Raw genomic sequence first — 11,069 nt, forward strand, 5'->3', positions numbered from 1 at the left:
GTTGGTGACATATTCACATGTGTACGCACGTGTATGATTGTATGCTTCCGCATTATTTTTGAAGTTATACTTTTGGTTTGGGACATATTCACATGTGGACGTATAAACATATTCACATGTGTACGCACATGTATGATTGTATGCTTGCGCATTATTTTTCTTTCGTTTCTGTTCTTTTGTTTCTGTTTCATTTCTGCGAATTCTCAACTAGTTTATGTGACTTTTGGTTGAAATACTCTGCGTTGGCCGTTGAAAAGTTAAGACTATACTTCACGGGATCATTTCTGTGGTCAGTCTTCATTTACTTTCTTTGCAAATCGAAATTATTAGCACCCGCGATGAGTAGGTATATCGTTTTATCTGACAGCGTGAGGTTTATGAACTTCATTTATAATTTTGTCTTGTGGCATATTAGAAATGATGTTTCTTCGATGATTGCTAGGTTACAACGGATAAAACGACTTCTGAGTGGTGATTTTAATGAATAAATTTCAAGGTTTTATACAAATAATTATATTTAATAATGCAGTCAATAGTACAATAATTCACAATCTGGTGCAAATGGTGTTGCATATTTGCAATTGCAAATTCGCTGTACATTTTGTTAGTGTAAAAGAACAATATGCCTCGTTCATTTGAAATTGCAAATATGATAGAATGCAAAATGAACCATACCGATAATCATTATAGTAAAAAATTGAATTTAATTGCCATTTATATATCACAAAATTCATCGATGAAAGATATAAAATTGACAATCGTTTTTTTTTCGAAACATATTTTTTTCGAAGTTCCAATCAATTTTTTTTTTTGAAGTTCTACTTCTTATACGACTATTTTAGTTATCATAATCCAATTGTAAATGTTATAGATACCAATCCATCAGAAACCAGAAATGATAATTGAAATGGACTTTGCTTTATAAAATGTGCATAATAAATTTATAAAATGTGAATTTAAGAAAGTGTTGGTCACTCCACTATATTTTTATCCTTTCCCTCTCGCTAGTTTTCCTTCATACAAACTGATATCTTGGAATATCACTAAGAAGTATAACTTCTTCCGCGTGTACGGACTCCACGCAGCTTTTTTCGTGACAAGAGCTTTCATTTGGATTAGTTCAGAGGAAAAACTAATTGTATCTATTAAAAGTGTTTATTAACTTTGTATCTCAAGTTCGAGGTCATTTCCTTTTGCCGTTAGGACCTTTATCAAATCTAAAGCTTTGTAAGCATGGCTATAAAGTCCTCTTTAGATCACAAAGCTATTTCTGTAGGAGTCGTAATAAATGAAAAAAGTCAATAAATATACCCTACATTCGCTGTATAATAGGACTCGCTGGGTATTTCATCTGTACAATAAAGTAGTTTAAACTGTTCTTGAAAGACTATGGGGTAATAAACCCTGGACTATTTGTTAAAAAATTAAATCTTCTTAAGATTTAAATATAATTAAATGTGTAACTACACCTGCTCATTGTTTCAACTTTAAATAGGGTGACCAGGCAAGAGTTATTGAAAACCTAAGAATTCAAATAACTACTATTTGGTTGCGAAACAACATTTGTGTCGAAAAACCATCGGTGTTCCAAGAGTTCAGTAGTTCAATATATGAAGAGAAGGGGTCCAGAGTGAGGCCGTGTACATATCTCGCCCACGATTGAAGACTTTGTCGAATATTCATTACATCGACAGTGTTGAATTCTGACTCAATTAATATTGCTCTACTTTCAAAGCTAATGCCGGTAATAACATATAACTAGAGTGAAACTCTTTTTATTTCCATATCTTACAATATATATAAAATAATCGATTATTTCATTAAAGTTTATGTCATTCTGTTAATATACCGATAGACGATTGATTTCTGTTATCCCCTCGTAGTTTCAAAATTATCTACCGGCCGGTAGACCACTTCAATAACAATGTATTCATGAACTTGAAAGTCATCGCTGCTCGGTTTTCAACCCAAGACTAGTCTTAGGCTGTTTCAGCAATCGAGATCTGGCTTTAGCAAGTCGGTTAAGTTGAAAAGCCATTCCGTCATATCTTGAATCTCACCAATTGATGGTGTTTTCGGGGCGTATTAGAGCATGTTCTGCATTGAGTTCAATAATGGGAATTTTAATTGTTTTTACTAGAATTTACAGAATTATACTCAAATTACATGTAGTCCCTCTTGATTTCAGTTCATAAATTTTGCATGATCTGATACGAAAATGGGTCCGAGGTCAACTGCAGAATAAGTTTGACGTCGAATGATCATACTTCGAAACTGGCTGATTGACTTCGACTTTCTTCGAATCTCGTTAATCTGTTTCGTCGAGATTCTCCTGCTATTTATAATAAATAAGTTATCCAACAAATTGCTGAAAATTGTAAGACTCTTAACTAGTTCCGCTGACCCTTGAAATCATGCTGATGAGACATAATAATTGGAAAAGCAATATTTGCTATCTGGTCACCCCATTCCCATCGACAGTTTAAAAGTCACACCGAGTTTCTTGACATTTAGCGTAGATCCCTTGCCTGCATTTAACTTTTGCACATTCATACAAATTAAAATTCCTGCTTAATCATTGCCACTGTCAGGACATTTGACTTTGCGGACTGGCTGCCCAAACACACACAAATTCTTGCGCATTGACAGGGTTGCTTCTTGTAGTTTACACTCTCCCGCGCTCCCACTTACTCCTACGCTAAATGTCATTTGCATTTAAATTTGTAAGAACAAAAAGTGGAGTAGTAGTAGGGAGAGTCGCAGGCGAGAAGCTCCTTTTCAAGTACGCGAAAAATGCCCGACGTATTTAACAAACTCATTAAAAACTTTTACTTTTCTTAAGCGAAAAATTTGTGAAACTGTGAGCGCCAGAAAAAAACGGTAAATAAATTACCGCTTAGTTATAGCTAGAGGTAGGTAAGTAGTAGAGTTAAATACATGCATAAATACTTTAATTATAAGCAAACCCGTGGGATGGTCTGCGATGGAACCGGAGCTATTAACTCACACACCGCGGTGACGGTACAAGGATATGCTGGCAAGTTGGCACATTTAAATATTTAAACTTCATCGATTAACTTTTTGTTTAATGCGTTGAGCGTATAAAGGAATGAAGAAGACGGAGCAGAAAGCATTTAAGTTGTCTTCCATGTTGTCTATTTTGCTTTTCTTCAGTGCTGCATTGAAGAAAGAAGCCAGGAAGCTGGACGTTGAGAGCCTGGCAGACCAACGGCTAAGTGTAAGTTGCCGACAAAAATTATCCGCGCGTATTTCATCTACAGCAACAACAGCCGTATCAGCAACGTCTTACAACGCTTCTTCAACTTACAACTTATACACTGCTCTTAATGGCGGTCTTCGCTGTGGATGACTGTAAATGTTTGCATGTCGGCTTGGCGTGCGAAAAAAAAATTATTAAAGCGCATTTAATTAATTAGTCATAAAGTTTTAAAAAGCTCACCGTCATCGCCGTCATCATCATCATCAGCGGCGGTAGCAGCAGCAACAGCAACAGCAATGTAAGCGCCAGAATTGTGGCGCATAGTGTAGATAATTTAATGTATGTATAAGAAAACACGCTATATAATTTTCAGTCTCAAGGATATCAGGCGAAATCCGCAAAATCATCTCCGTGTCCGCTATCAACGCCATCAGCATGTGCCTTGCTACATAGCCTTGTACCTAAGCTGCCTTTAAACGCCTTCAATATCTTGCTTCTTCAGCTATATGTATTATTCATTCACTTGAATTTTTCTTGATTAATGCTTATGTGGTAATTTGGAGTACCGGAATAATTTACAATCTGTAACCAAAACTGTGGATCCCTATCTAACTTGAAATATTGCAGTTTTTTCACAATGCTTTCCACTTTTTAGAAGGTTTCAAATATTCTAATAAGATCTTTCTTGAAGCTCTCTCAACATATCTTCTTTTTAAGCAGTAACATTTTTACCATCAGAGCTTACCGAGGACCGAGATCTTTGGAGTTCTCATAACGGAAATAGGAATTATGATGACTTCTACAATATCAGCGTAGTAAAATCGATTTCTTTATTTTTCAAGATTATGTGTTCCGAATGGACCAAAACGTTCTAGAATTGAAGGTTTTCGATGGGGACCTGATCTTTGGAACTCTCAGAACTTAAACTATAGATATTTTGGCTGTACAATTCTTGCGTCGACATCGTTATCAGCGAAGTAAAGTCTATTTCCCACTTTTCCAAGATCTAATCTTCCGAATGGACTTCCGGGACGAAAAGTTTTCCATAGGAACCCGCTGTAGACAGAAAAAAAAAAGAATTTTGCGAACTTTGTCTACTATTAAGCAATACGTCTAGAAAAAAAGTTCTGAATAAGTTGGTTCTAGATTCTGGGGGTCAGGTATCCCATAATACTATGCAGTTTTGAACTTAGTAATACAGATTCCCTCTCATTCAAAGATTTTGTTAGTTAAATTTGTCGAATATTTGATTCCAAGTGAACAGTGCAGAAATATTGTCGATCCATATTAATGATTTTGATTCTTCCAGGTAAATTATTCATGCAGATGGATTTTCCGAAGTTCAAAAATGCCAGTTCATAATGGTGACGAGTTTTAAAGTAATTTCCTCCGAGTTTTGGACCCACTATCCGATATGCACATAACCAACACTGTCAACCATCTTCGTCTTACCATAACACGCTGTCGGTCTCAAGATCTTTGTCTCATCAGAAAATTGTATCCTCATTTTTTCGCATGTCTAACTAAGGGTTAACGCTCTTAGGCATCTACAGTCTTTTCTTCACCGCCAACACCACAACAAACATTTTTTTTATATTTTTCTCCACGGCTCGCAAGCTTTGCATACTTCATTCATGCCTTATTATCCTTCCGCCAGGTTGACGCTGGCAAACAGCCGGGTAATAAAGCGCTGCGAAGACATTTTAAACGCAGCTGTGAGCGCGCCGTGTGTTACACCGTCTACACAACAACTACACCGCAGACAGGCGGCAGAGCAGCAAAGGAGAAAGTTTGTGTTGTTGATTTTAAGCGCCGAAGTTATGTTCATTTTCCCCGTACAGCAGCAGATCGTTGCAATGCCGGCGCGCTTCGCCACCCACACACACAAGCGGGGTCTGGTCCTCGTGCGCTCCTCATTCTACAGCCTCTTGTAATTGAGTGTTTTTTCGCAGTGAAATTTCAAGCTCGCGTGTGCATTCTTGCGTCTCAACCGGTAGACGACATTCGGTCGTCCACAGTCGACAGCTTCATAATAATTTTATGTGCCAACTTTTAGGCGCTCAGGAGCATACATACGTATCTTTCGCTACCGCGCTCGTTCTATTCTTACTGGCTTTGCTGCTTACTGTCTTCATTTGAGACTCTCTGCTTCTGCTGCTCGCTGTAGTTGGTCTCAGCTTGTGCTTTTTTCCTCCACTTACTTGGTCTTCCTTGGTCTGCTTCAAAGCCGCTGGTGTCATCATCAGTCATATGCTCTTAAGTTATGAATATTCTACGGTATTCCCGTTCATTTCAAATATGAAAATTCCTATTCCTCATTTTTATTGCTGCTGTTGTTGCTGCTGTTTGCCCACACTGTTACGTGGTGCTACCAAAGCCTAAGTGCTAAGCGTTGGGCGACTAGAAATTTTCATTAAATTTTAATTAATTGATTAATGGCTTCAAAAGTATGGTAATAATAAATAAATTATCAGTACGCCAGAGCAATAAACGAGTGCAGGTATCGGGCCAGGGTTGCATTTTTATTATGGAAATTAGTGAATTACAAATTTCTCAAATGTCGCTACAGCCCATAAGCTGTGGGGTGGAAGCCAGAAAACATTTTTATTAAGGGAGCTAAACGTAAGCCCTACTCACTTCGACCCTCTAATTCACCACCTTCACAATGCTATATATCGCCTTCCCAACTAATGTCATCAATAAATAATTTATTAAATGATTGAAAGGGTTAATAAGCTAATAACGAGCGGAAAATTACTGTCGCATATTCTTAGAAATTCGCTGCTGAGCTGCTTGTCTTCTTATCCTTGTCTTGAGGTGTTTTTGTGTATGTGCTTTGCAACGCCTCGTGTTTCGTACACCACTGACCTAATTCCTTTGAGAATTTCGCTCAATATTTGCCACGAAGCATTTTACAGAAGCATACTTTACGGCGCTTAGGTGAGTTGAAGTATGCTTGGCAGTTTTTCTTGTGAAGTTTATGAAATGCCAATGTACCTAGTCTAAGAAAACTTAGAATTTTAAATTACACGAGGCGTTCAATTACTTATTTATGCATCGGCCTTTTATGTGCGCGCAAAGTATTCCAAAGTCATAAATATAAATTAATTGTGAGTTAGTGTTGGCTTCCGTATTAAATTTTCGTTGAAGTTGAAAGGAATCCAGTTTTATGAGTTGGTGACTACTCGTAGATGGTCGTTATCGTTAAGAAAGTGTTTTATTTCTCCAACCCATTACTTGCACCCAAGATCTCCGAAATTTAAACTCTTCATGTTGACCACACATATTTTTCTATCAAGTCGGCTCAATCTACACTGAGCTCAATCTGAAAAATACTGTATGAGGAATCAATGCGAAACTCCCTTTTTTCGAAATCGCCTTTTAGAGTGTTTGTTGTAGTCATCGTTTGTTTTTGTTACAGGGCACTGAAATTGGGTTTAAAACTTCTATGAATTGTACCGTTCTTGGTAATAAAATTATAAAATAAAATAAAAATCCTTGAACGGAAAGTGATAGTCCTTGATAGGGAGTGTTAAACTTTTCAGCGGTGTTCTAACCCGTATAACTTATCATAAACTTTATGAGCTGTTCGGAGATGGCTTCAAACATGAAGCTTGGCTAAATGTATCTAGCAGTGCTGTGGGTTTTTCAAGTAGTCTTAACTTTGTATTCTTCTGGCAAGATCGGAAGTACTTTTTATTTGAATAAAATATCTAGAATTTCACATAGAATTTTAAACACCTGAAACCCTGTATTTTTGAGAGATATGCAAATCGTCGATTTTTTTGTTCTGGAATAAAGTACTGTTTTAGAAATTCTGGAATATTTTCCCTTTTTTGTTCTGGAATAAAGTACTGTTTTAGAAATTCTGGAATATTTTCCCTCTGGTAATATATAAGGATATTGAAAGTGTCATTTTCGGAACCTGGATAGATCAAGTATTCATAACCGTATTTGGCATGATCTCGTAGATATGCAATTATAAGTTTTCAGGTTTAATTGTTTGTGATAAGTTTTAAAAGATAAAGACAACATATTATAGTTGTTGTCTCTCAAAATTTTACAGATTCCAGATATGCAGAATGGTATGACCCAGACAAATATATTCAGACATTATTATAGGCGTGTGTCCAACATTTGGGTCCACATGCTTGGGAGCTTACATGTCAAGTACAACCCTTGATCTTTTCATATCCAGAAGTTATATAAATTTTATCAGTACCCAATAAGAGTGTTTAACTCCTGTGGTGCAAAGATAACCATAGGCGTTAAACACTCTTGTTAAGTATTGAAATGATTGAAAAGCTAAGTTCATCTTTATGTGGAATCATTAGGAAGAATTACTGGAGGAATTTGTCTTCAGTATTTAATCAATTTAAGATTATTTATGATAAACGGAAATGTAATCTATTTAAAAAACGTGTCTGATCTCTATAGAACGTGAATCCCAATTATGTCTGCAGAAATAATGAGACGAGGTGTTCCCGAGGAGATATGGTGCAATATGAATGAATTCAATCAATTAAGTTTCAATATGTGATATAATATGATGTGCTGTTATGTGATCTGATTGATGTGATTCATAATGTTATTTGTATGATGTGTGCTGTATGAACTGATTGATATGATGATGTGTCCTCTATATTTTAGTATATCTAAAATGATGTGATGTGATGTAATTTGCTGTAGGTGATGTGATTTATTATATGATAAGTGAATTAACACTAAGCGATGTGATGTGTTATACGTGATGAGATTTAAAATTATTTGCTATTCGAAGTGATAACATGTAATATGAAATTATGTGATACATGGAGGTGATTTGATCCGCCTGATGTCTGGTAGTATTGTGTGATGTAATGTAATTCCTGCGATTTCAATTGAAACATCACTTCATACAATAAGGTGATCCATATATCGCTTGTAGAAATATAGTTACCATGATCTGAACTCTGTAATATCCAGTGATATGATGTGTTTTTAAATATTTCAGCAGTTGATATGAGGTCATGAGAATTGAATGAAAAATCACATATAGCGACTGTGAGGGTTACAAAGTAGAATTATGCATATATTTAAAATATGATGACGTGATGTGCTAAAATATAATATTGATGAAATCGAAATTAAGTTTAATAGACTTGAGTTTTATATAAGGTCATTATTATGATCATAAAGCCTGATGAACTAGCAAGGAAGCTCATGCTTTTAGGTTGTTCTAGATTAGATTATGAGCATAAATCTATGCTAGAAATAGTATAACATCAAACTAACAAGCGAAATAAACATAAAAATTAAGCATGTTGTTGTGTGAGTTAAATTATGTATAACAACAAAAACAACAAGCGTAAGAGGAAACAACAAACTAGGCGAACGAAGTAATAGTGAATGCCGACACGCAATAAGAGAACAACAACAACAAAAATGTAAACAAAAACTAAAAATAAATACAAAAAAGAGAAGCTGTCGCCAGCAGAAGGGCTGTGTGAAAAGGTAGATGGAAGTGAAAGCAGTAAAAGCAAAAGGTGACAAGCAAAGCAAGGCAAAGAGGTGCAAATGTAGAATTGATGGACTGCGGGCAGTTTGCGAAGACGTGGCACACCAAGTTGCGTGACCGTCTCGAAGGTGGGGGAATAACGGGCGTTTAACGGTTGAATGAGTGTATATGTGCTAGTAGTTGTTATTGTTGACGGCGCACGGCAGTTGACCCACATGTCACGAAAGTTAACGGTTCATTGCAATGAGAAAGTGCGTGAAAGGACAGAAAATTAGACCGAGCAGGGGTTGTAACCCCCAGCCCCAGACTAGCGCTATGAGTACAATTTGTAGACAACAAAAGAGAAAGGGGGTCGCGACGTGTGTGGTCAATGAAGAATGAACGCGGTGGCGCAGAATGAGTATGAGTGATGTGCGACGTAAACACTTGTATGCAAGCGGCATTTGACGATTTGAAGTTTTGTTGTACCTCTTACTTGTTGTTGCCAGAAGGCATATGGTAGCTGTTTGCATGTTAGTTGAGGCTTAAGAAAGCCAACAAACAATACAAAAACAATAAAAAAGTTGGAGCGAGTCTAGCTGGTGTGTCACGCGCACGCTAAGCGCCAAACGCGCCCCCTCTCTTCACCTCCCCCCGCTTCAAACTGATTTAGACCCCAAATGCAATTTGTTGCTGCCACTTACATGCAGTGGCGAAGTTTCTTCTCAAATGCATGTATGGCTGTTTGTTCGTTGGCGTCTTTCTTTCAACACTTCACTTGCATAGCATCCTTGTTAACATATGATATATTTGTTGTTGTTGTTGTGTATGCTACATGCGTGTTATTTCATTGTTGGTTTGTATTGCATTGGCGTTTGTTCGGATTGACGGCAATTACACGCTTTTATATACATATATTCGCCCACTAACTGTACATCACATCAGCAGGGACTCGGAAACAACTACATAGCAATTCAACAGTGATTGCTTGCGATAACAGCAACAACAAGTGTAAACATATATTTTGTATGTGTTTGATTAGAAAAACGAAGGTTCGACAAACAATCGTTTGCGACGCAGTGCATGCGATGCACGAGGGAGATGGCTATTGCAGTGATACGTTGTTGGTACATAACATGTTTGCAGCACATTGTGCAGGCTATTCAGTTATGTTGTGGCATGTAGAATATACTTTGAACTGTTTAGTTGCAAAATGTTTATTATTTCAATATATAATTATCGCAAAAGTCCTGCATTCAAGGTTGAAATTTAAATTTGTTTCGCAATTAACGTATATTACGTAAGCTGGAACAAGTTGGCATTATATAAAACTGTTCCAATTTTTAATAAAACTGTCTCCACTGTTATGAAAACTGTTTCCCATCACCTTCAATGAATTTTAATAGTAACAAATTGCCTGATTTCTTATAACGAAAAAAAATCTGGATTAAAAAACTGTTCTCAGTCAAATATGTTTTGTTTTTGTTTCAACAGTGAACACTACAAAATAGATTTATTTCAAAATTGATTTAATAACCTGTTTCCATACGCAATTTTCTACTCAACATTTTAATACATTTATCAATAGATGTTGCTTCAAAGTAATTAATTCTGAAAATTTTATTCCATTTCGCATGAAAATTCCAAATCACTTTCTCCGCTTTCTAACCTACTTTCTAACTCCAGTCGGCGCTTCACTTCCTAACACACATCAAAGGCTTATCACCATCGCCATCATCCAAACCACACATGCGACTAACCGCAGAAGTAAATTGTAATAAAAGTTTGTAATTGACATTGTGTACAACTTCAGCAAAGCAATAAAAATTGCAATAACAACACGACAAAAACAATAATAAATCTGACGTACCCCCAAACATTGGCAAACAATGGCGAAAACAATTACAAACCGGCAGCACGAATTCGCACAATACCCACAATCTAAACGTTTGACAATATTACTTTTGGGCTATCTAAATGGGAAGCACAATGACCTCATCGAGGAGGTTGTGGCCCTGTTGGTATAATGTCTGGCATTGGAAATCGCTATTCTGAATAGCCACCATCATAAATGAAGTGAATACAAACGATTTTGGGAGTACTTTAGATTCCACTGAAAGACTCTGTTTGAAGCCACACCCATTTATTCGAAATCTTAAGCTTTCGTAGAACTTACTTTGGAACACAAGAAGGCTTTGATATCGAACAAGTTAGACCTCGAATGCCAAATACATTTGTATCGGATGTTTCGTTTTTTTTTCGAAAATCTGAACTCAATCAGTACAGGCTTTCTGTTTTCAGTCGAACTCATACACGCTTTGAAAAGCCTTTTTCGACGCTTTTCTCAAATTTTTGCCCTTCAAAATTGACTTA

At 36.5% G+C, this 11,069-nt stretch overlaps 1 non-coding gene across 1 annotated transcript; it reads left to right on the top strand.

Annotated features, from left to right (window-relative positions):
- The first annotated feature begins 259 nt into the window (after positions 1–259).
- Positions 260–473, top strand: LOC114803766 (small nucleolar RNA U3). The gene has a single exon (XR_003752188.1). It is a non-coding gene; the product is annotated as a small nucleolar RNA U3 (small nucleolar RNA).
- The last annotated feature ends 10,596 nt before the right edge of the window (positions 474–11,069 follow it).

Source organism: Zeugodacus cucurbitae, chromosome 6, assembly GCF_028554725.1.
Source record: "Zeugodacus cucurbitae isolate PBARC_wt_2022May chromosome 6, idZeuCucr1.2, whole genome shotgun sequence".
Taxonomy (NCBI): Eukaryota; Metazoa; Arthropoda; class Insecta; order Diptera; family Tephritidae; genus Zeugodacus; species Zeugodacus cucurbitae.